The sequence below is a fragment of the Delphinus delphis genome, chromosome 9 (assembly GCF_949987515.2).
Source record: "Delphinus delphis chromosome 9, mDelDel1.2, whole genome shotgun sequence".
NCBI lineage: Eukaryota > Metazoa > Chordata > Mammalia > Artiodactyla > Delphinidae > Delphinus > Delphinus delphis.
Window position 1 is genome coordinate 54,764,651 of NC_082691.1, and position 25,603 is coordinate 54,790,253.

The window sequence follows — 25,603 nt, forward strand, 5'->3', positions numbered from 1 at the left end:
AAATTTGAAGCTCTTGAAGGACTAGTCATCACTTAGCATTCATTTTTCTTCCAGAAAACAAAACAAAACAAATGACATTAGCAACAACAAAATCAAACAATCTAGTCCAGACCATCAGTTGTTTCTTCATCTGTGTTAACTGATTTCAATCTGGAAGCTGGCATATAGCCTGGAATTAATTTTTATAATTTGTTTCTTCTCTATGCAAAATGGATCTGCAGGAAACTGATGAAGAGGACAAGTTTTTATACTCATCTCATATGTAAACTTTATTATACTAATGAATGTGATAAAAATAAATGAATGTGACTAAAACAAAGCAAAAACAATTTGAGTGTTTTTAAGAAACTGTAGCAACAAATAAATATGTGATGAACCAATAAAGCAGGGAAGATCTCTAAATAGAAGCATTATTCTTGAAGGATGGTGTTAAAGATAGGAACATTTCTATGGAAGACTCCTGAAGTATACACTTTGAGTCAAACACAATCTGAATAAATACAATAATATCTTAGTTGAAGCTTTTAGCTAACAAAAAAGCAGCCAAAGTCTACACTAGTAACATTAAAAGTAACCAAGAGAAAATTTCAACATTTAGCTTATCATTTGAAAACTTCCATGCCAACAAATATTGTCTGCTTTTTAAATCAACCCTATTTTTTCAGATATTTTTGAGGCTTTGTAATACACTGAAACAAACATAATAAAAGTTATGAAAAATGTATTGATTAATTTTCTAAAACTTTAGTTCTAATCTGCTATGGGAACTGAGAAATATACTAGACAAACAAGAACATGTGAGCACTCTAACGGAAGAGACAGACAGGAAAACTGATAGAGTAGAATACAATGTTCTTTGGTATCAGTAGTGTTAAGAAAAGATTCGTATATTACTGTCTTGGGGAAATTATAAATACCATCCTGAGTAGAAAACTCAAAGGATGAATAGGAGTCTGGAGAAATAAAGATGGGCAATGGATTCTAGAAAGAATTGAGATAGCAGGATGGATGGCATGAAGGCCTGACAGAGATGGACATAAGTGGGAATCATGAAAAAAGTAATAAATCTCATGCAGAAGATATGGGAGAGCAGTGAGACTGGGCTGGGGATGGATTCTGCAAGATCTTGAACAACAAATTAAGGAGTATGGTTTTTGTCTTGGGGGAATGCAAGCTTTAAGCATTTGAGAAATGATTTTATATGTAACAATTCTTTGACAAGGTCATTTTTGTTGGTAGGTAATTGTGAGTAGTATGAGAAATGCACTAAATACTAAATATGGAGAAAACTGTGGGGAAGAGAAGATTTAGAAAACTTGGAAACCATGCATCTAGAGCCACCGAGTGACCTATTGCCCTGAGGCTGGGATACCTGGGAAGTCTGAGGAGATCAGACCGTCCCTGTAGTGCTAGAAACTAGCAGGGCCTCATCCTATCAGGTTTAGACACTGCTCACACTTCGCCATTGAAGCTTATATTAGACCAGTGAAATTAAATGTAGAACAAAGCATTACCTATTTTGAAAAACTGTAATGGTCTTTTGACAAACTGTGGTATACAAAGACTTAGGAGTACAGAGGAAGCACCTCAGGGGCTGCCAAAGTAACAGGGGCAGAGAGCTGCGGAGTAAACTCTGAGATGTGCACTTCTGCTGCCCTTGCTTCAGTCAGTGCAACTATTCAGCTGCTCATTTTTATTTAATTTTACATATAGGGCTTCTGCTTAAGATTTTTATTAAATAAATATTTCTATTATTTAAGAAAACAAAACTGAATACCAATGGTGTACAAGGCCAATATTTCCCAAAGCAGATTTTTAAAAAGTTTCCTTTATATCTAGGTCCATCCACATCTCTACAAATGACCCAATTTCATTCCTTTTTATGGCTGAGTAATATTCCATTGTATACATGTGCTGCATCTTCTTTATCCATTCCTCTGCTGATGGACATTTAGGTTGCTTCCATGTCCTGGCTATTGTAAATAGTGCTGCAATAAATATTGTGGTACATGACTCTTTTTGAATTATGGTTTTCTCTGGTAGAGTGAAGTAAATCAGAAAAAGGAAAACAAATATCATATATTAATGTGTATATGTGGAATCTAGAAAAATGGTACAGATGATCTTTTTTGCAAAGCAGAAATAGAGACACAGATGTAGAGAACAAATGAATGGACACCAAGGGGGGACAGGAGGGTGGGATGAATTTGAAGACGGGGGTCGACATATATACACTACTGATACTATGTATAAAATAGATAACTAATGAGAACCTACTCTATAGCTCAGGGAACTCTACTCAGTGCTCTGTGGTGACCTAAATGGGAAGGAAATCCAAAAAAGAGAGGATGTATGTATACGTATAGCTGATTCACTTTGCTATACATTAGAAACTAACACAACATTGTTAAGCAACTATACTCCAATAAAAATTAACGAAAAAGAACGGATAAACAATAAGGTCCTACTGTATAGCACAGGGAACTATATTCAATATCCTGTGATAAACCATGATGGACAAGAATATGAAATGAATGTATATATATGTATAACGGAATCACTTGCTGTATAGCAGAAATTAACACAACATTGTAAATCAACTATACTTCAATAAAATAAATTAAAAATAATAGTTTTTTATATCTAATTCCCAAAGGATTCTTGATCCTAAGAGATTCATTTATTATCTAAATTAGCTTTATGAAACAATTATGAATTGTCATTAACTTTCTCTTTTTGCCACGAAGATTTTTCCATGAGCCGTAACAGGTGTATGAATGACCTTTGGAAATGCTAGCTTTAAGATAAACTACACATATGGACTCCACTCTCCAATGTGGTATATTTACAGCATGTCACAACAGTTTGGAGTATGTGGCCCTCAATATCAAGACGCTTTCAGGAATGTTTTCTGGAAGTAGACTTCTTGGGTTTAAATCTTGGCTTTGCCTTTATCCTGGCAAAATTGGGGGGTAAATTAATTAATCTCTGTGTTACTGCAGTTCTTCCAGCTATAAAATGTGAATAATCATAATATCTTCTGTTTAGGGTGACCATGAAGATTAAATCAGTTTATATGTGTAAAATATATGGGGCAGTGCCTTTATGAGGCAGAAGCTATATTACTGTCAGCTATTACTGTTGGCATTATGTAAGCCTTGGGTCTTACTAAGAAATTGAGCCAGCTTTTGGATTTTTTTTTTGGTTAGTTTTTATAAAATTTATTTTTATTGAAGTATAGTTGATTTACAATATTGTGTGAGTTTCAGGTGTACAGTAAAGTGATTCAGTTATACATACATATAGATCTATTTTTTGTCAGGTTCTTTTCCTTTATATTGAGTATAGTGTCCTGTGCTATACAGTAGGTGCTTGGTGGTTATCTATTTTATATATAGTAGTGTGTATATATTAATCCCAAACTCCTAATTTATCCCCCCTCTTTCCCCTTTGGTAACCATAAATTTGTTTTCTATGTCTGCGGGTCTGTTTCTGTTTTGTAAATAAGTTCATTTGCATCATTCTTTTTTAGATTCCACATATAAGCAATATCATGTGGTATCTGTCTTTATCTGCCTGGCTTACTTCACTTAGTATGATTATATCTAGGTCTATCTATGTTGCTGCAAATGGCATTATTTCATTCTTTTTTATGGACTTTAACAGCATTTGTTCAGACTAGTATACCACCTAACAAGTAGTTTGCTTATTGTTTGTTTCTCCGTACTGTAATGTATGGTCACTGAGAGTAGACAGTTTCATGTATTTTGTTTGTTGCAGTATTTCCAGAAATTAAAAGAGTGCCCAGAAAATAACAGGAACTCAATAAGTATTTGCTGAGTTAATGAATGAATAAATTCTTATATCAGTGAACTGGAACTAATACTAGTATCCCTTTAATGCCTCATGTGGTACTTTGATATTTACAGAGCCATAAGGCAACTCCGAAAATACCAAATGTAAGCAAGGGAGATAGAAAACCTATTTATTTTCTTAGAGATCAGGGCAGGTACAGTTTTAGACTCTCCCATAGCAATTTGGGGGCCCAGTGAAGTTTTTCCAGTATAATTCCACAAGACCATCCCTGTAGCACAAACAGAGCTGACTCAAGGATCAAGATGAGGAATGAGACTTGGTGCCCTCTCCAGGGTATGTAGACCCCAAGATATATCTGAATCTGTGCTCTACTTTCTATAGCCACTGTCCTCATCCATCACAAACTTAGGCATGTCTGTGTGTATGTGCCAGAGATGGGGGTATTCCATCTATACTGTCTGAGTGCTACTGAGTTTAGTTGTGTGTGTGTGTGTGTGTGGGTGTGGGTGTGGGTGTGTCTGTGTGTGTCTGTGTGTGTGTGTGCAGAGGAAGAGACAGGGTGTGAGGGAACCTCATTTCACTGCACCTAAGAGCAGATGTGCGCAATCAGATCCACTGCCTGTAAGGAGAAAGGCTCTTTTCTTCTTTGTCCAATCAGGCTTTTGTTGAGCTGATTAGAATCAAAATTAGAGAATGAAGTAGGACAGAGAAGGGAGAGATGGATTCCTATGAGAAGGGACATGATGATACTTCTGGGAACAGAAAATAACCTAGAAAGTCTGGGAAAGTAGAGAGACATATTTTTAAAAGACAGAGAAAATTGGGCAGCAGCCAAGATGAAGGAAAATTTGGGGCCAAAATTTGAATAGTTTTTACAAAGTGTGGCTGTGTGCAAAGTGGTAAAATACTCATTTCCACATCTCTTCCAGATACTTTGGTTAAAAACATTAATTTATTTTTTATTTTATTTTATTTTTTTTTTGCGGTACGCGGGCCTTTCACCGCTGCGGCCTCTCCCGCTGCGGAGCACAGGCTCCGGACGCGCAGGCTCAGCGGCCATGGCTCACGGGCCCAGCCGCTCCGCAGCACGTGGGATCCTCCCGGACCGGGGCACGAACCCGTGTCCCCTGCATCGGCAGGCGGACTCCCAACCACTACGCCACCAGGGAAGCCCCCATTAATTTATTTTTAAAGATTTTGGAACCTCTGCTAGCCATCTTTGGAGACACACCCTTGCAGAGCAGGCCACCTTGTAACAGCAGTATGACTGCTACTTTTTCCCCACACTTGTTACTCACATGATTGGTTTACATTGCAATTCTATTTCAAATTCTGTTTCATCAATAAAATAAATATTTAGAAACAGTAACTTTGGATGGGGAAACAGAGGTTTATGAGCTTTTAGGCCTTTTATAATTTTCTAGGTTTTTGATGACTTTGGCTAAACCAATATCCTAAATTTTCTCTAAGAATTGGTCAATTTTTGGAATTAGATATCTAGAGTAAAATTAATGGTAAATGTCATGAAATAGCTTTAAAAAACAATTTCAGTTACATGTTGTAATGTGTCAAAAATACATAAATGCATCACTCTTATTTCTGCATGCTTAATGGTTATAAAGAGCTGCTGTAGAAACAGGGAAAAATACTTATAATAATACTGCTAATGAATTTTATTTCAAAATTTTCTATAACTGACTGCATTAGGCAGAAATCAGTTGAATAAAAGAAATTAATGGGGGAAGAGTTAGCATATGATGAAAGGATTGAATCACTCAAATTTAAAGACATTAACTCAAGCACAGCGAAAATCTAGTGTAAGATGATATTATTGATGATGAAATTTATGTAAGATGAATCAATGAGACAAAACTGATTTTATGAAGAAATTGTAATATTAAGTGAATAAATCACTATACATATATGATCAAAACTATGAAAAATCTTAGAAAGAAAGCTGGAACAAACACATCTAATATTATATTGACAGTGAAAGCTTTTGTGAGCCTGGATGATCACTTGTTTCCTTTCAAACTTTCTATTTCTCACCACTGCCCAGAACAAACACTAATTAGCTTTATAAGAATAAAATCAAGTAAACGTTTTGTAAATGAATGAAACGAAGCCTTGCTCCAATAATGGTATTGCTTTTCTCAAAATCCACTAATGAGACCCTATACCTCCATTTATGTATTACATAGATATTCTAGCATGTAAGTGAGTTTTACATGTTTGAAATGAGCAGATGCTTATTTCTGATGGCCTTGTTGGCACTTTTTGGGGAGAGCTGAACAAAAAGCTTTGAGGAATACTTGGGAGAGGACAGCAATTCTGCTGTATCTTTAATGCAAGTAGTAACAACTCTTTTTGAATCACTGACTTTTCTTGTTCATTAAATTATGCAGGCCAAGTAGCTAATAAAAAGGTAATATTTCATTATACTCATTCTGAATTTAATCAACTTTTATTTTTCTTTCACTTAACTTTTTATGTTGTCAAGTATCAACCTAGTCTCATCCTCGTTTTGCAAAACACTACTCTGATCATCAAGGATTTGGTAAGGCTAACATAATCTGCCTCATATTTTCTGAATTTCAACATTCTTAGGAGAAGGTGATTCAAATGATTTGTAGAATAATGACATAACAACCGTATGCAAAGAAAGTAGTGTTACTTCTTTCATACCTTCTTGCTAATGGTAATAATAATATTTAGTAAAAATGAAGGCAATATGTTTTCTATACTTTGAAAGCATCAGAATTAAACACCGGATTTCATAATGAAAATGAGCATATGTGTAAAGAATACCAAAAAGCTAAATATTTATAAACTAAATTTTATGGGCATACCTTGTTTTATTATGCTTCGCCTTACTGCACTTTGCAGATATTGTGATTGTTACAAATTGAAGGTTTGTGGCAACCCTGCCTCAAGCAAGTCCATCTGCACCATTTTTTCCAACAGCATTTGCTCACTTCATGTCTTTGTATCATGTTTTGATAATTCTGGTAATATTTCAAAATTTTTCATTATTATTATATTTGTTAGAGTGATCTATGATCAATTTTTGGATGTTACTATTGCAAAAATACTATGACCAACTGAAGGCTCAGATTATGGTATTGTTTTAGCAATAAAGTATTTTCTAATTAAGCTTTGTCCATTGTTTTTTTTAAGACAGAATGCTATTGCACACTTCACAGATTACAGTATAGTGTAAAAGTAACTTTTATAGGCACTAGGAAACCAGAAATTCATGGGACTCTCTTTACTCTGGCAGTCTGGAACCAAATCTACAATATCTCCAAGGTATGCCTGTAGTTCAGGCATCTCTTTATGTTGTGCCATCTTCTTTTAATAAATCATGTGGCCTCTACAACAACACCAACAAAAAAATTATCACTGTTTTCACAATAGAAGTTTAAAAAGTATAAATATTATTTCATCCCTGGAATAATTTTATCACAGCTTCTATGAACTCTGAGAAGCACTCTTAAGGCTACTGTAAACAATAGAGTTATACAAGTCCCACCGTTCAGTTTTCTGATTTAAAATAAGGAACTGTTTCGGGCAGAATTCTAAAAGTGACCCACCAAGATTCTGTTCCCTAATCCCTGGAACTGTGAATATGATGAGACACCACACATTTGATTATGTTACCTCACGTGGCAAAAGGGAATTTGGAGACGTAATTAAAGTTACTAATCAGATGACTTTGAGTTAATGAAAAAGGAGATTACCCAGCTGAGTCTAAAACAATCCCATGTGCCATTACAAGACAGAGAGGTTTTCTCCGACTGGTAGCAGAAGACAGAGTTAGAGAATTTATCGATTACTGAGATAGATGGGGCCACAAGATAAGGACCTGAGAGCGGCCTTTAGATGCTGAGAGCAGTTCCTGACCAACAGGCTGCAAGAACAGAGGCTTAAGTCATACAACCACAAGGAACTGGATTCTGCCACTGACTTGAATGAGCTTGGAAGCAGATTCTTTCCCAGAGCCTCTAGGTAAGGGTCCAGCAGTGCTGACACTTTGTGAAACCCTGAGCAGAGCACTCAGTTGAGCTCACCCTGATTTGGGATCTACAGAACTAAGAAATAATAATTGCGTGTTGTTTTAAGTCACCAAAATTGTGTCAATTTGCTAAGAGAGCATAGGGAAGTAACATAGAACTGTAGATTGTTTAAACCTTGACGGGACCTTAAATAAGTCCAAAGTCTAAGAAAAGACAGGTGACAGAGAGAGGATTAGGGCTATTACAAAGCATTGTAAAGACAGGGGAAAAGAGAGTTATTATTTAACCACTAATATTCAAAATATAATTTTTAAGCAATATATTCTGCTTAAAACCAAATTTTTGGAAGAGAAGAAGAAATTAAGGACTCTTTTGCACCACTTACAACATCAATGGCTAGGTTTTATGATGGACTTTATTCCCATACTGTCCATCCTCAAGTTTAACCCTGAAACTGGAATAGAAAGAAGGAGGAGCTGACACAGAGGAAGTAAAAGAATAACCAAAGCTTTATGATCCCTGAGGATTGTGGGAGAGTGAGGCAGAAGACAGAAATAAAGGTAAAGAGAGAGAAATGTCAGTATTCTCATTTTTTCCCTCTCACTTTGGAAACATTATCTAAAGCATTCTCTATGTTTAGCTCCGTGTTTCAGGCTACTGAATGAGAGGCCCTCATGGAATGTGACTCGTGGATTGTGGCCATATCATATGTGAGCCTGCCAGTGTGGAATACTGAAGCAAAAAGCCCTGATATATAGCACTCTTGACCGACCCTTGGGTCACATGACCAGTTTTAGGTTTTCCAGTGATTGTCTTGACTAGGGCTCTAGGCTGCATATATTCACGATGCTAGTTCATTAATTAGTGGGGTTTTTTTAAATTGAAGTAGGGTTGATTTACAATATTATGTTAGTTTCAGGTATACAACAAAGCTATTCAGTTATTTTTTTTTCAGATTCTTTTCCATTAGAGGTTATTACACGATATTTAATACAGTTCCCTGTGCTACACAGTAAGTCCTTGTTGCTTAGCTATTTTATGTATAGTACTTTGTTAATCCCCTACTCCTCATTTACCCCTCCCCTCCCTTTCCCCTTTGGTAACCACAAGTTTGTTTTCTATGTTTGTGAGTTTCTGTTTTGTATATAGATTCATTTGTATTATTTTGGAGATCCCACATATAAGTGATATCATATAATATTTGTCTTTGTCTGACTTACATCACTAAATATAATACTCTCTAGGTCTATCCGTGTTGCTGCAAGTGGCAATATTCCATTCTTTTCTATGGCTGAGTAACAGTCCATTGTATATGTATACCACGTCTTCTTAAGCCAATCATCTGTTGATAAAAATAGGGAACGCTTCACAAATTTGCATATCATCCTTGTACAGGGGCCACACTAGTCTTTTCTGTCTGTACTGTTCCAATTTTAGTATATGTGCTTTCGAAGCAAGCACTAATTAATATTTTGTTTTTTTTTTAATTTTCAGGTGGCTCATATCAATGCTGCTTTGATTTCTCCCCACAAAAGAGCAAAGTTATAGGTTATCTATAGATATCACTAGGCAAATGGTCACTGGAGGCATCTGACTACAGCTACGGACATATTCTAAAAACATCAGAGGAGAGGACAAATTGCATGCTTTATCATTCTTGCATGGCTACTCCAAGCCTGAACATATGGTGGCCCTTGGGTGGAGCAACCAGAACTATGGCTCAAACGATCCCCTGAGAGAAATCAAAGTTTAGGTTGGGAATGATTTTCACAGGTTTTCTGTGTCCCTGATGAAGAGGCACTAATGCAAAGAGGCCAAGATGGGTCCAATGGTTAGTCATCTTATTCATGGGCAATGTAGGTTGAGGTGTACTCACTCTTGATATGAACAAAGTAAAGTTTCCTTTAAAATTACCCATTGCAATGGTTGGCTACAATGAAGACATAGTCATACCTGGGAAACTTATAGTTGAATCAGAATCTCTGAGGGTGGGACCTAGGCATCAGTATTTTGTGAAAGTTCCCCAGGATGTTTTAAGGTACAATTAGAGTTGGAAATCACTGATTTAATGGAAGGTCTATTCATGTGCATATAGAGATAAAGCAACATTAATCCTTGTAGTGTGAATCAGTGTTAAAGTGTCTCTTCTTTCTCTTCCCTAAGTTCCTTTAGTTGTGCTCTTATATCAACTTTCCTTCTTCCTACAGAGGTATTCTTCTTTGTGTCATTCTTATTTTCTGTGGTTGCAAAAATCACATATTTAAGAGGATTTAATCAATCAATCAATCAATCAATCTGTCTAAAGTTTCTATATCAAGATCCACATCCACTTGTTATTGCTATTTTTCAAGAATACTGGAAATGGTAATAAAATAATTCCCTATAATTGACATAATTCCTCTTAAATATTAGTTGTGGACTCTCTACTCCCCTTGTTTGATCTCTGCTCCTTCTTGTATTATATAAAGTTTTGCAATAACTATTGTAATAATTAAGCATTTATGCTATACACACATTAGTGAATGCATGATGTTCATTGCTTATTTGACAATGGTATTTAAAATATATGCTCCCATGTCAAGTATCATTTGATGCAAAAGAGAGCAGCAAATCTCTCTCCTGTTGACAAACAATTCAGGCAATAACTCTGAACATCCAAATCTCCACAGTTTCAAAAGAACAAATAAAGCTTTGATATCTCTCTGGTGATATTTTATTTTCATTCCCCATCTCATTTGTTTGTCATTTGAATCCATACTCTCATGATATAGAGAGATTTTCTCTTTTTCTTTTTATGGGTGGTAAAAAGCTTTTAGTGTGTCCTTACTCTTTAGGCTACAGACAAGTTTTGTTTTGATACACTAATAAGAAATGTGTTCTCATGATAAACTTGAAGTATGAAAAGGGAGACTGATTCCTTACAAAGCCAGGCTGTTGATGTTTATTATGTTCCTATCAGAAATATGTTAGGTTTTCAAGCAACACAAAGATATATGGACACAGTTGATTTCTTTCTTGTGCTTGGAGTCCAGTTGGGGAGATAAACCTTACACTTGAAAATTCTCCTTAGAACAATGTAATAATATAAATTCTATACAAATCAAGCTCCTGCATGTGCACTCTGAAATAGGTGAGGCCACATGGCTGCTGTCATAAGGATACGCTTGATTGATTATTGAAGGCGCTTGAGCTGAAGGATGCTTTGAAAGAGTTACAGACGTTTATTGTAAGGAAGAAAATGACATACAAGTGAAACAGTCACACATTTGAGGGTCATGTAAATAACCAATCTTATGGAAAAGCATGGAAAAAAAAACCCCAAGCTGTGCTACATAGAGCTATTTGATAGAGGATTTAGCATAACAGACTCCAAGAAAAGGAATGACTCAAATTGTTTCAAGTTAAGGAACTATCACCATTATTTTAAAAAATGATTTACTTGGAAATAAGGTACCACTAAAAAAAGTTTAACTATTTAGTAAGTAGTTCATCATTGTTTAGTTTTGAGCCCACTTTTCTTTTGTAGGATGAAATAGGACTGACATAGGGTCTCAAGGTTTAGAACTAGCTTTGGGGGTAGAAGAAAAGATAGATATCAAGCTCCAGAGTAGACTGTGATGAGGGCAAATGCAGGTTGGTGTCTAAGGTGAGTCAGAGATGAATGCCAGAGGAGATGCATCAAGTAAAAGGGAAACAAAGGGTAGGGGGCAAACAAAGAAAAGTATTATAGGGTGTAAGATGTCAGCAACAGGGAATAAAGCAAGCTACAGAGCAGGGCAAGGTGAAAGAGGACTGGAATTTGTTTATGTACTGGGATCCTTGGAGTTTCTTTCTACTGGATGCATGGTTCTTAAGTATATTAGGTAGAGTGAAATGCTCATCATTTGTGTAGGCAGTAAGCATTAAGCACTTTGGGCAGGAATTTGGTTTTATTCCTTCGGATAAGAAGGTAAACACAGCAAAAGCAAGAAAATAGACTGGTATTATTTTCTAAAAACAGATTATTTGTGCTGTGGGGCAGGAAGGAAATGCCACAATTACTAAAAATAAGGTGAATCACAAATCATTAGTTGTCATTAGCTCCTCGTTTCTTTAAAGAGATTGGAGATATGAGAAGAAATAAATGAGGATGTTGGAAAATAGTTACTGTTGGAATAGGGACTAGAAAAAGGGAGAAGGAATTTAAACAATTTGGCAGTCTTTCTTGGCTCTATTGCTTTAATATTACATTAATGTATTTTATGACTATCAGAGTCTTTGTTTGCCAGAACTTGCATATGCCCTGTTAGCCTTTTATAAATGGAGGACCCATCCAAAGAAATAAATTATTGGAAAATATATTTCCAGTTACGTGGGGATATTTGAGGCACAGGATGCATTATGTTGAAGGAATACTTGGGTTTATTGGTTCCTGTTAGAAGAAAATGTATCTTCCATAATGGCTTTGTTTACATCTGAATTTACTTCTGCTTCCAATTCATTTGGCATGTATGCAATCAGTTTGTCAACAAGTAAGAATCAGTAAATCACCCATGGTGTGCACAGAATGTTTTTATAATGCCAAAGGGTCTGTGGTTCCTGTGCCTGTTACAATCTTCTAGTATTTCTGATCCTTTCCCTATATATAAGGCATGCTGATTCACATCTTCCCATTAAAACAGGACATAACATTTTTAGAGCATAAATTTTTGTGCTACTTACTTTTTCTGTAATGACAGTCCTACTAAGCTAAAGATGCAAGGTTAACTAACTCAGACACATGAACCGATCACAGAGGAGCTTCTGCTGTGTGTTGTGTACAGAAGGCCGTGCAAACAAGGGGGCGTCACTAGATTCCTCTCACCACCCTTCACACGTCTATACTATGGCACGCATCTCACAGAAGCTGCCCTCTCCTAGTCCATGGACCAGTGCCAAGTAGAGTTCATGGAAGACAGAGCATGATGAGAGTAGTGTATTAAATTTTTAAATAAAAATAAACCATAATTCAAAAAGAGTCATGTACCACAATGTTCATTGCAGCACTATTTACAATAGTCAGGACATGGAAGCAACCTAAGTGTCCATCAACAGATGAATGGATAAAGAAGATGTGGCACATACATACAATAGAATATTACTCAGCCATAAAAAGAAACGAAATTGAGTTATTTGTAGTGAGGCGGATGGACCTAGAGTCTGTCATACAGAGTGAAGTAAGTCAGAAAGAGAAAAACAAATACCACATGCTAACACATATATATGGAAATTTTAAAAAAATGGTTCTGAAGAACATAGGGGCAGGATAGGAATAAAGATGCAGACGTAGAGAATGTACTTGAGGACACGGGGAAGGGGAAGAGTAAGCTGGGACGAAGTGAGAGTGGCATTGACATATATATCCTACCAAATATAAAATAGATAGCTAGTGGGAAGCAGCCGCATAGCACAGGGAGATCAGCTCGGTGCTTGGTGCTCTGTGACCACCTAGAGGGGTGGGATAGGGAGGGTGGGAGGGAGACGCAAGAGGGAGGGGTTATGGGGTTATATGTATACAGATAGCCGATTCACTTTGTTATACAGCAGAAACTAACACAACATTGTAAAGCAATTATACCCCAATAAAGATGTTAAATAAATTTATATTTTCAAAAATTGTTATTTTATTTTAGATTACATTCTAAATTATTTTAGATTACATTCTTTAAAAATAACCTTCTTCAGAAAAGGAGTGAGATTGTGTATTTTTTTTGTTAAACAAACACAAATGTTTAGTGGTTTTACATAGCAATATAAAAATATGATTTTCAATATTTTTTGAAAAATGTTAGTCCATTCACCCATATACCTATAAACTACTACTACAGACTATAGAACTTTAAAAATAGAGATATTCTGACATCCCCCAAATGAAAAGTTTAACATTATAAAACTGTAACTCTTGGTGCTCATCTTGACAGTCAAGTGAAAACTATGAATGAAGGTAAAGGATTTCTCTTATAGATTTAAAAACCACTTCAACATTGGGTTAAGTTCAAGGAAGACCATTCACTGCATGCATACATGTTCATATATATAATGTATATATATTTAATATGTATATATATATTTAATCCCTGTCCTCAAGAGAATCATCTTCTAATCAGAGAGATGAACATGCAATAGACAATTTCAATAAAGTGTTTTAAGTGATGTAATTAGAAGAATTAAAGAAAGGTTATAGGAATTTAGAGGAGAAAGATACTGTCTACTTATTACAGAAAACATCACACAGAGGTACATCAAATGGCTTGAGTCATTTAGCTCCAGAGAGCTAACTTGGAATGTAATAGTCAAGGATTTTTTCCATTGATACAACCTATCGCTTTGCATCATTACATTTGTTTGGGCCATTCATGAAGTCAGAGAGAAGAAGGGCTTCTCAGAAGTCTGGCACAAATATAGAAGAAATTGCCAAAGGTAGAGTCCAGTTGTATAGAATGAATGTGTTATAATCAAATGTTAACTACAAAAAACAATGATACAACATAGCTAATGGTGTCCGAGTCTAACACCAGAACTGAATTGGCCTATCAGCAAAAAGCAATTAAAGTGTGACAATGCATTTAAAAGTACTGACGTTTGCAACATGAAGAATTACACTGCTTCATTAAGAAGAAATGATTGCCTTATTCAAAAAACAGGACAGTATTTACTCTTATGTAAAACTCCTACAGATTTCAACTTGTACAAAGTTGAGCAGATAGTTTCCAAATAATTCATAAGAACAGATTTTCACATATTGCTGTCCCAGAGTGGAGGCTGCACAGTAAAGTGGAAAAGTGTGGGCTTGAAAGTCAGACAAACCTATCCTTGGACTTCACTTGCTGGTAGAGGAACTTCAGTAAGTTATTTCTCAGGTTTCTCATTTGAAAAAAAGCAGAGAATAATAGCCTGTTCGTAGGATTTTTATGAGAATTAAACAAGCTATTGTATGTGGAACCCAAAATGTTAAAACTGTAATTTTCCCTGAGGTGCCAAGATTTGTTAGATATGGCACACCAAAGGAAGAGGCACCACGAAATAATAAATTTGCAATCGAGGTGACAAAGAATCAGTTTCAGAAATCCCTCAGAAACCCCTTAGCCAGAGGGAGATCAAAATAAAGAGCGCTGGTCAATAGAAATACAAGCGGAGCCATATATGTAATTTGAAAGTTTCCAGTAGTCACACCAAAAATAGTAAACATAAAAATGGTGAAAATAATTGAATAATATATTTTATTTAACTCATTAAATAATAGCATTTCAACATGTAATCAACATAAAAATAATACATGTGATATGTTGCATTTTTAAATACTAAATCTGAAATCAGGTGTGTATTCTATATTTAGAGCGCATCTCAGTGCATTATTCAAGTGCTTGATAACACCACGTGACTATGGCTGTAGTATCAGACAGTGTAGCTGTAAACACAGTGGTTCTCAACGTGCGATTCCTGGACTAGAAACATCAGCATCACCTGGGAACTTGGCTAGAAGTGCAAATTCTCAGAACCATCCCAGATCTATTGAATAAGAAGCTCTGGAGGTGGGACCTAGCATTCTGTGTTTTAACAAGCTCTCCAGTTGATTAGGATATCCACTAAAGTTTGAGCACCACTAGTCTAAAAGAGCACATTTCTCAAATATTGAGGTGGATACACATCACTTGGGGATATTGTTACATGTGGAATTTGATTCAGTAGGGGCCTGAGCTGTTTCACTTCTAACAATCTCCCAGTAATACGGATGCAGTTGGTCCAGATGACACTTGAAGTGACAAAGGACTGAGCAGTGGTGCTCAACCCCCAGGGTTGAGAACCACAGATCTAGAATCTGAAGGAGGGTAGGGAGAGTTTTAGAAGACAGATTATTGGAGAAAGAGCTGCAAGTCCCATCCCCCCTCCAGGCATGCTAGAGTCTTACTTCTTTCACCTAAAGCTTAGCAAGAGGGACTTGAAGAGGTAGTTCTTGAAGAGGTAGTTCTCCTAGAGTTTGGAGGACTCAGTGATCTGTCATCAAGTTCCCGCCCATGATACCTGGGTAGTAGGAATGATGGCAGTGAGTTACTCTGGCAGGGGAGCCAAAGTGGGTAGTGCTGTGTCTGGGAGTAAATTCCGTTTTAAGGTGGGTAAATGGATGCCTGTGTATTTCCTGTGGTCCAAACGTGAACGCTGCAGGAAAGAAACGCAACCTCAAAACTTTTTTAGTCCTGACCAAGAGGATGACGTGAAAGGTAGTACAAGAGGATTTCACAGCCACAGCCTGAGTTTAATGGAGCAGAGAAAACTGTGGGCTGGTGGAGGATAGCCTGTAAACAAAGAGCCCCAGCCAGACAGAGAAAGACAAATATATGATACTGCTTATATGTGGAATCTAAAAAAAATACGATACAAATGAACTAAAAAAACGGTCATGAAGAACCTAGGGACAGGACGGGAATAAAGACGCAGACCTACTAGAGAATGGACTTGAGGACATGGGGAGGGGGAAGGGTAAGCTGGGACAAAGTGAGAGAGTGGCATGGACATATATACACTACCAAACGTAAAATAGATAGCTAGTGGGAAGCAGCCGCATGGCACAGGGAGATCAGCTCGGTGCTTTGTGACCACCTAGAGGGGTGGGGTAGGGAGGGTGGGAGGAAGGGAGAAGCAAGAGGGAGGAGATATGGGGATATATGTATATGTATAACTGATTCACTCTGTTATAAAGCAGAAACTAACACACCATTGTAAAGCAATTATACTCCAATAAAGATGTTAAAAAAAAAGATACAAATGAACTTATTTATTACACAACAAAGATAGATCCACAGACATAGAAAATAAACTTATGGTTTCCAAAGAGGAAAGTGGATGAAGGGATAAATTAGGAGTTTGGGATTGACACATATACACTACTTTACATAAAATAGATACCACCAAGGACCTACTATATAGCACAGGGAACTCTACTCAGTAACAAAAACAAACAAAAAAGGGCACCAGTGCCAGTTTGGGAGCTGCAGCTGGAAGGGCACGTCACAGGAGGCTCTTACAATTCTATGATAGCACACATGAGGGAAAGAATCAGCTTGAGTATGTTAAATATTATAAAATACTTTATATATATATGATACATATTTCCATATGTAGAAAACATGTATTATTATTTACTTGTGATTAGTATTTTTAATATTTTTACATACCCAGAGAGGTCAACTAAGAAACAGCCCTGAACCCCTGCATTCCAAACTGGGAAGGGTCTGTAAGGACTCTTAGCAGGTAGGGAAGAGCTCAAGGAGAGCGAAGGACCAGGCACCCACTCCCACTGCAGGAAGTCCCATGTCAGGAGGGGAGACACTCTGATATTAATCATTTGCCTTTGGATTATGGTCAGAAATTAGATATTCATACTTCAGAAGTGTACTACGACTGTGACCTAAAGTAAATCCAGGGCTTTATAATTTCTAAGAAAGTTCAGAAAAGTCGTGAATTTTGCACTGTTTTCTTACAGGAACAGGAGAAGGGGCTGTGGGGAACAAAAGGATAGTTGTGTCAATGTCATAATGGCATCTTGTGAGTCCTGTTTGTTTAATACAAAGACTAAGCATTGCCCAAAGTCCTATACGCACTATCTGCACTTCTTTTCTTCAAATAAGCAAAGGCTAGATGAAAAGGGAAACCACTGATCATTTAGTCAATTACAAACAAAAGCTGGATCCTAGAAGTAACACTGAACTTTATCATGGCATCATGAATAGTCAATAAAATACACATTTTCTCCCAAGATCAAGAGAGTAGGTCACAATAGCATGAAAGTCTGTCAAAATTATTAACTTTGAAGTCTCCTGTTAACAGCATATCTGCATTTATTTTGTATCTTTGAGTCAATAACATTTTTCTTACAAAAGAAAAAAAAATCCATTTTAAAGTGCTCTAGAAGGGAACACTGCCTGTTAGGAAATTAAAAAGCACAATTAAATAGGTTTGTAGGTTTTACTGATGCATGCTGGGTTTTGATGGAAACATATCAACCTGCAGGTTTAAAAAAAGATATACAAGTAAATATACCATAATTGACCTGTTTTCTCTGAACATATTTCTTGTGGCTTTTGATTCCTATTATTTCAAATCAAAATATTTCCTATTATTTCAGAACTTATGAGCTCTGAAGTGAGCTGACCTGGCGTTATCTATCATGCACTAAACTGTGTTCACAAGGATACAGGGTCCCTCCCTAAAGATAACCTTACATTGCTTAAAGGACATGATGGATTACAATATGTACAGAAAACCCCTCTGCATTATTTCAATGAATGCTTGAAAGTGACATATGTGAGAAGCAACTATTGTGGCAGTAAAGAGTGGCTGAATTTTCTTCAGGAGAAAAGCATTAAAATACCAAAAGTTAAAAAAAATAAAATAAAATACCAATAGTTAGTTCCATATTCAATCAATAATTTCATTAATCTCTGGGGGATATCTATATGCCAGGCATTGGTTTTGGAATATATGAGAATTTACCTCTTAAAAATTATGAAGTAAGTATAGTAACACAGTTTAATATCCCATAATAAGGCCTGGTTAGCCTAGAAGTCTGTAGAAATTCAATCTGCAAGTCTAATTATCACTCATAATACTATATTGACTCAAATATGTCACCTTTCACCAACACATCTTCTCCTTTCGATTTAGAGTCAGGTATACTACTAGGAAGGAGAATTACAGAAGCCTTAGAGTTCTGATTTTTTTTTTTTATCAGCCTCAGCAGTCTCCAAATATTGTTGACATTATCAGTTCTAACAAAATATTTGTTGAAGTGACAATGAGTTCCAAAGATGATTAAATGTTGATCTAAAAGTATCCTCTTAGATAAGAACCCTCTTCTATTTTTCAAAAGAATGTTATATTTTCTGGTTAAATGTGTCTTTACGAAAAAATGATAATGAATAGGGGATTTTTTTCAATCATACTCTATTACTATTAAGCGTGGATGCTACGTCAGGCAGGAACTATGTTGGAGTCTGGGGGGAAATATGAGTGAAACACAATTTCCTGACCTCTGAAAGCTGACTGACAATTCGGAAAAGAATCTGACAAGTAAATACATAATTCCCACAAAAAAATGTGAGGGATTGCAACCAGGAGTTGAATAATGGGCTATTTTAACACAGAGATTGGAACAATTAACACTGCCTGGAGAAATTAGAAACGATGTTATACAGAGTGAGGTAAGTCAGAAAGAGAAAAACAAATACCATATGCTAACACATATATATGGAATGTAAAAAAATAAATGGTTCTGAAGAACGTAGGGGCAGGACAGAAATAAAGACACAGACATAGAGAGCACTGACATATATACACTACCAAATGTAAAATAGATAGCTAGTGGGAAGCAGCTGCATAGCACAGGGAGATCAGCTCTGGTGCTTGTGACCACCTAGAGGGGTGGGATAGGGAGGGTGGGAGGGAGACACAAGAGGGAGGGGATATGGGGAAATATGTATAGTAGACCTGATTCACTTTGTTGTACAACAGAAACTAACACACCATTGTAAAGCAATTATACGCCAATAAAGATGTTAAACACACACACACACACACACACACACACACACACACACAAAAGGTTTCAGGTGCAAGGTACTGGCTGTGAAAATTTATTGGTTGCTTCAGCTATACAAACATAATGAGTTTGACTCACAGGCACTAGAATTTAATGTTAGAAGTAAACAGTTTGTCCTCCTTTCTTCCTCCCTCTTGTTTTTTCCTAGATTTGATTAGGGATAAAAGAAAAATTGTCACTCTAATGACAGTAATTGTTACCTAATGGCAAGCATGCTGTCAAATTAGCCTAAGTGTCCATTTAAAAGCAAACTTTTATGTGGTTTGTTAAACTTTTAAGGCTATTAGTTGAGACATGGAATTGATTTATTTTACCCATTGCATTAACCTCATCTTGCATACTCATCAGTTTCTTATACAGGGCAAAGTAAATGTACCTTGATGTTTTATAAAATTGAATTTAACATCAAGCCACTCACTTTTAAATGTTACACATTGCTATAATAATAAGAGGGTGACTAAGACAGTCAGAATCTTCATTACTGGTAACTAAATGAAGCTTCAGTAACGGAGTCCTCATGGAAAATGAATTTCATGTCACTGTGAACCAAATGTAATCATTAGCAAATAGTTTTTATTTTGATGGGGTTATGGGTTCTTTGATCCATAAAAGCAAGAGATAGACACTTTTTAACATAACTGAAGGAAGTTAGGGAAAGATCAGCTACTTTAACAAAAACCCAATTTCTACTTGACAGTGAAAAAGGAAATACTCGATCTGATAAAGGGTTAACATAAACACTCTGTATGTAAGACAATAGAATTGCAAAGTTCTAAAATGTATATTTAATAACAAATATATATGTGAAAAAGGTATGTGTCCAAGAAAATTGTGTATATTTAGAAATCAAACCTAGCACACGTCATATGGATTAAGGGTGTAAACAGGATATCGTCAACTACCCAAGGTAGCACAGTGCTTCTGGTTACCATTCCTGATTAGGAAACAGTTGAGACTTTATCAGTAATTAAATGCTATGGAGTAATTACTGTTGTAATTAAATGTTATGGAACAACATTTCCTGTTTGAAGAATGTCCTTATATTTTTAGAGCAATTTATACATCTTTCTTTTCTATAAATTCATTTATTTGTTCATTCATAACCTCGCCCATCCTAGGCACCCCATTCACTGTAGCCACCATGCTCCAGACACTGTGTTATCCTGATACTTAGAATATCTGTCGAAACGAAACAATCTTGCAGGTAAGGGAAAATATGAAGCAGCAAAATATCAAAGTGCATAAAACTGTGAAAGTGGAGAGAAATAGCCAGATAATAGGAGAGCAAAGAACTGAGAACACTGGAGAGTATTCACATTTACAGAAAAGAAAAAAGGATACAAATTAGTGACAGGAGCAAAGAAGATTCACTTAAAGAAGGAAATGAGGAGTCAGGATTTTTCTGCATCATGGAAGGTACAATTTGTGCACTGATTTTTGACCACTGAGAGCCTCCTTGCTGTTTTAACAAAACATTGCTTAAAAAAGCATAATGATATTAGTAAATTTCAACATAATGTAAGGTCCCCAGCAACTTAATTATTGCCTTACTAAATATCATTAGCATGATAAGTATCTAACATCATTTATTGATAATTATTACTGGTAAAAAAATTAAGGTTGACAATTTTTATTATTAAATTTCCAGTATACCTAGAAAGGACTTGCCCAATGAATTTATTTTAGAAATGACTGAATAATAAATTCATATTATTATTTTAAAATGCTTTTATTAACTCCAGTGAAGTTAGTATTAGAGAAGGGCCACAATATTGTGCCACACTCTTACACTTTAGGGTGAGGGTGTTTGTAGAATATTTTAAAATTTCTGTTGTTAACTTTTCTATCTATAATCCTCTTTATACGCGGTTTTCTTGGTTTATCAATTCTAGTCATTATTTATGACTCCCCACCCTGAAAGATAAGAACATGTCCATTTATATCACTCATCAACTGCTCTCTCCTGCCTCCTCAAAAATTTTTATTATTCTTTCATTAGTAACACTATTGGTTACCTTTGAAATTTAAACTGTATTCTTAAATCTCTGCCTCTTATAATCATCAACCTTAGACATTTATACATAATGATGCCTTTCCCTTACCTGCTTCTCCTCAATTCTCCCCTCCAAATCTATTAGCTATACCTTTCCTTTTACACTACTGAAGCTGAAAAATTTACATGTTATTCTGTAAACTATATGTAAGTAAAATGAAAGATGTTCCAAGTTAACCATTTAGAAGCTTGGTAAGTGTCTCCTAGCTCAGCTTTGGAGGACACCGTGGACTGAGGCTGACTTAAACCTGAAAAATCCATAATGCTGGATTCTGTGGGTGGCAGGCTTCTCTGATATGCAACAAACAGCAGTTTAATCACCAAAGCTGTGCTGGGGTAAGGGGAGATTTTAACTCTGACGGAAGCTCATTTAGAGATATTTACAGTATTACACCGGTCTGGAAATACTAATAACTGAACTGAGAATACTCTGTATGTGTGGGTGACCAGATGACTACTGTTATTTGAAAATTACTCTAAAAGTCATGGAGACCAACACCAAAAATTCACACACAGTTAGGAAAAGATAGCCCCTTGGCATGAGTTTAGAAGGACAGAAAGGGAAATAAATAAACCCATCTTGTCTCATTTATTCTACCTACGGGTTACAATAATAACATATTTTAGGGGGTAATTTTCTAATACAGAAATGCTGAGGTTTCATTCTTGTATATAAATATTAACTAGAGAAAGCAAGTGAGAATTTCCAGGGCGAGTCCTTTTAAAATGGACAGATGATGCTTAGCTTTATCCCAAACCCTCCAAATTAATTTCAAAAGGTGAGGTCTGGGCATCTTGGTCTTTCAGCCAGTTCCCCTTGTGGTTCTGATGTACAGTTCTGATTGTTTATATGTTTATAGTAGTTATAGACCAATGTTAGAATTATCTTAGTTAATCATTATGCCTGTTCTCTCCCCCTTCCCCCAAAAAACCTGGAAGTTTTATGGCACATACATAAAATTATAAAAACATATATCCAATAAAATTACACATAGCACTATTTATATTATAAATAAGTATGTATATGTAAAATATGTACGTATACATACAATACTAGCTATTGTTATATATGATATTAACAAGAAGTCTCTAAAGAACATGGTGGAGAGATTTGGATTATTGCAAAGTTGTCAACAGGGTTTAATCTATGCAAAATAATTTATGAAAGACTTTCTTCCTTGTAAGAGGTTTATTACATATATATATATATATATATATATATATATATATGAATTCCTCAATTCCCACTTAACGGAGGGTAACACAGAAATTAAAATAACTTAAGATAATTTAAACTCAGGATTTTTGCCTCCTAAATTTGTGATCTTCCACCCAGTTCTGCTACTTCATAATTGTGCTTCATTTGGTATTATTCACTTACAATGATCATTTGAGAAAAGTCACATGATTCTAGTTGCTTGCCATATCAATCCCTGTTTGCTTTGTATTACTTACAGATAAATGACATGTTATTAAATATCAAAATTATCCTAATAAGCAGCAAATACTCTCAATTCAGTGGAATAAGGAAAAGATATGGCAGCGATTCACAAACTGCTTATAAGGACACACTTATGGAATGGTAGAGTACTCTTAGATTTCAATTAATGTGATTGACGTTTCTTTCAAATGCTCTACAATTCATATAGACAGAAGCAGATGGGCCATCTGTTTTCACGTTTCTCATCTCTTCATAGCTCAGACGTATTTGTGATAGCCAAACATTGAGGGGAAAATGGCAATCCTCATATGTGGGTTGCCGTCTCTCATTTCTCCCTTTCAAGGTTAAACTTTCTTGTAGAAGAATATTCAACAAGAATATTCAGTTTTCTTCTATGAGCAGAAAATAGCTTCTACTCATACATCCACTCCATGTGTGGACTTATACAGATTCACTTGTTTAACGGTGTTAAGAAATTCCATTGATTCCAGCATCCCAATCAGATAGAAAACCAATAGGGTATCTCCCTGATCTATACTGTCTCCAAGTCCTCTGAACACATAATTTCAGCCCATGATATAAGAAAAAAAAAAGTTATTCCTGTAAGGAAACTAAGTGCTAAATCAAGGTGAAATTTGTGATCATACCACAATGAAATAAAGGTAGAATGAAGATGTGGTCTTGTCAGGAAAAACACCTCTACCTGTTATATTGTTTCTCTCCTTTAACATTTAAGAGTTCAAGTGTTTACATTCTTTCCTGGAATTGATACCCTGCATGTTACAAATCTTCATATCCCATAAAATCAATGTCTCAAACAGAACACTCTCACCCAAGAGTTCTCTCTGAACTGCAATGAATGCCTAGGCAAATCTTGGTCTCTCTACATGTGAACTATCTAAATATATGCATATATATGTGCATGTATGTATGAAGTTATATATATGTGTATATGTGGTGTGTATATATATATATATTCATATGTATGTGTATTCAACACTCTTCTCTGAAAAGCAGGTAATGTCACAGAGCCACTTGTGTTAACTGCACACATCTATAAATGAAATAATTTTTTAAAAAAATATTGTACATATTTTCATAATTAGCTCAAAACTTAGACACAATTTGTAAAATAGAACAGTCATGAACTATGCTTCCTCTTAAGTATTGACGCCTGGCCATTCTCCTCGGCACTATTCCTTCTGTGCCTTTAGAAAAATGACCTAAAATGGAGCAATACTGAGCTTAGTGAGGAGAAAGTTCAAACCAGATCACAGCCCTCATTACTCTTCCTTTCCAGGTAACTGAATAGTGATGTTCTACAGTTATTTTGATACAGCTACATATCCTCTTCTGGCCATCTGCTTGCTACATAAACTGAAGCATTAGATAGTATATTGAGTGGAGAGAAGAGCCCTACAGATGCTATGTAAAGAAGAGAGATCACAATTTACCAGTACGAAAAATGTTCTATTCAAATGTTACAAAGGCCAACTTCCTGGTCCTTAAGGAAGTGAGTACAGAGACAATGCATTTCACGTCTATAAAAGCCTCAGGACAATGAATTGTAACTACAAGTTTTTTCAAGGCAATTAAAGATATTGCAGTCAGATACCATTTTGACAATAAAACTAGACAACGTTTTATAAGGAAAAGGTTTTCCAGGCAGCAGAGTGTGTTTTTTTTTTAAACATCTTTATTGGAGTTTAATTGCTTTACAATGGTGTGTTAGTTTCTGCTTTATAACAAAGTGAATCAGCTATACATATACATATACCCCCATATCTCCTCCCTCTTGCGTCTCCCTCCCACCCTCCGTATCCCACCCCTCTAGGTGGTCACAAAGCGCCAAGCTGATTTCCCTGTGCTATGCAGCTGCTTCCCACTAGCTATCTATTTTACATTTGGTAGTATATATTAGTCCATGCCAAGCAGAGTTTGTTTTAATCAAATTCCACACTAAAAGCTTATGGACTATAGAGAAAATTCTAAACTAAAATTTAAAAGCCGCCTTCTTTTGAAAAAATTGCTGTCTGGTGTTCCCTAAGTGACTGTGAGGTCCCCTTTTCATAGAAGATACAACTCAGAAAAGACTGATGGAATCTGGCAGGGTAACATCAAGGCTTTAGGGCCATTAATTTAAAATGCCTTTCCCTTTCATCCTCTGGTGTACATTGCTGAGCAATCATCATTTTTCTTTACTTTTTCTTTTGGTGATATAGTTTGTGTCATGCCAGGATCATAGTTCCCTGACATTAATTATGAACCACTGAGATCTACTTTTTTTAACATCATGCCCATGAGGGCAAATTCTGTGAGAAGATATGGGATAAATTGAATACTCGAGCTCTTGAAGGATTTCATTTCAGCTCAGTGCTTTACAAACCAGTGCTTGATATTTTTTTCTTTCCATTTTAAAAGCTATAAAGTGGGAGAGGAGGGGAAGATGATGGAAGAGTAAGATCCTCCCCACAGATACACCAGAAATACATCTACACATGGAACAACTCCTACAGAACTCCTACAGAACACCTACTGAACGCTGGCAAAAGACCTCAGACCTCCCAAAAGGCAAAAAACCCCCCACGTACCTGGGTAGGGCAAAAGCAAAAAGAATAAACAGAGACAAAAGGATAGGGACAGGACCTGCACCAGTGGGAGGG

The 25,603-nt window shown here is 36.0% G+C and overlaps 1 protein-coding gene and 1 non-coding gene across 2 annotated transcripts in view; both read right to left on the reverse strand.

Annotated features, from left to right (window-relative positions):
• ZNF804B (zinc finger protein 804B) overlaps positions 1–25,603 on the reverse strand; it is a 497,359-nt gene that overhangs the window by 259,353 nt on the left and 212,403 nt on the right. The gene's annotated exons all lie outside the window — the stretch shown is intronic.
• LOC132431439 (U6 spliceosomal RNA) lies at positions 9,183–9,293 on the reverse strand. The gene has a single exon (XR_009520743.1). It is a non-coding gene; the product is annotated as a U6 spliceosomal RNA (small nuclear RNA).